Source organism: Amphiura filiformis, chromosome 18, assembly GCF_039555335.1.
Source record: "Amphiura filiformis chromosome 18, Afil_fr2py, whole genome shotgun sequence".
Classification (NCBI taxonomy): Eukaryota; Metazoa; Echinodermata; class Ophiuroidea; order Amphilepidida; family Amphiuridae; genus Amphiura; species Amphiura filiformis.
In genome coordinates, this window is record NC_092645.1 from 41918299 (window position 1) to 41919830 (window position 1532).

At 33.7% G+C, this 1532-nt stretch overlaps 1 long non-coding RNA gene across 1 annotated transcript; it reads right to left on the reverse strand.

Moving 5' to 3' along the window:
• Window positions 1–299: 299 nt before the first annotated feature.
• LOC140139476 (uncharacterized) lies at window positions 300–522 on the reverse strand. The gene is made up of 2 exons (XR_011857137.1): window positions 429–522; window positions 300–365 (listed from the first exon to the last, which is right to left on the reverse strand). It is a non-coding gene; the product is annotated as an uncharacterized lncRNA (long non-coding RNA).
• Between the last annotated feature and the right edge of the window lie 1010 nt (window positions 523–1532).

Here is a 1532-nt window from a genome sequence, read left to right on the forward strand (position 1 = left end):
TAGATTGAATGAATGAATGAATGAATGAATGAATGAATGAATGAATGAATGAATGAATGAATGCACAAGCAAAACATCAAATTCTTTTCATACACTCTTAGATAGCGAGAACCAATCAGAGCAAGCGTTAGAAAAATCCAAACCATGCATTGATCGTGTCTTATTGCACTCCGCGTACTACGCACTTGTTTTCGCGCGCGTTTGCGCCTTGTAGGCTTGATTCATTTTTCGGGCGGGTTGATGCATTTATATTAGGTTCTATTTTCCAATATTTTTAGTGAAAATTTTGTTTAAAAAAACAGCAAATATCACATGTTTTTTCTTCTCGTGTATGAAATAGGTTAATGAACTTGTATTACTTGTTGCTCGAGAAATTAGACAAAATAATGCACTTGCGCTGATGTTGATGCGTCTAATGCACTCCCCACTTCGGGGCTCGTGCATTAGACGCATCAACATCAGCGCGCGTGCATTATTTTGTCTAATTTCTCTTCCAACAAGTAATACGCGTTCATTAACCTATAAATGGTCTTATGTTGTGAAACTAATTTGACTGCGGGCAAATATCACAAATATGATTTATATGTATACTACTAGCCTATTTGTTATCGGTTAAGATTACCACCCACGTTGATATTTACTTGATTAACATTGTGGTGTGGACTGTTTTTCAAAAATGGAATGCAAAGCAGTCTGGCAAAAACAAGGATAAAAAATACAATAAAAACATAGGAGAGGGCAAATGCAGCCAAAAGTGCTCTTTTTAACGATTTCGTTGGACAGCTATCAAATCGACAAATTGTGTATCAAAATGTTCAAAGAGTCGGGAGAATCGTTTCTGCTATGTTGTCAAAATTGTAACCTGCTCGTTCTATTCTGTCTCCATGGCAATCAGCATATTGAAGGACCTTTGTCCTCATTTGTACTCAAACATGTCACATTTTAACTAGCTATTTCTTTGTAACTAACTTCTGTCCAACGACGCAAAAGTTATACTGTAAGCGTATTAAGGGGGCACGCAGGATCACTCAAAGTGGGACATTTTATACATTGTTTTGTATTGTATCTTTAAAAGTAATAATGACAAGTATATAAAAGTATACATTTTCAGAAAGGAAATGATGCAAGGAATCCAACTAGTCCAGCGGATTCCTGCAAAATGAGCACTTTTTGAGAAAAGCGCCAAATTTGATTTTCCATGACAATTTTTTTCGCTCCACCATAACAACTTACTATAAATATGAATTTTTTCTTCGTTTTAAAAATATGCTTTAAAATATCCAAAATTTTGGTCAAAATTGAAAAAAAAATTTGACCTTTTTTGACCCATTATTGCAACAAAGTATCCCAGGAAAATGGAATTTAAACATCAGTAAGCTCTAGTTAGAAACAGTAATAACTTAAATCGTAGTGGGTCATGACAATTTTGATATGAAATACATGCATGAAATAACCGACATAACACATAATAATTCAACAAAGAAGATACAAAATTTTGAATATGGTATAGAAAATAATAGTTTTATTTACAT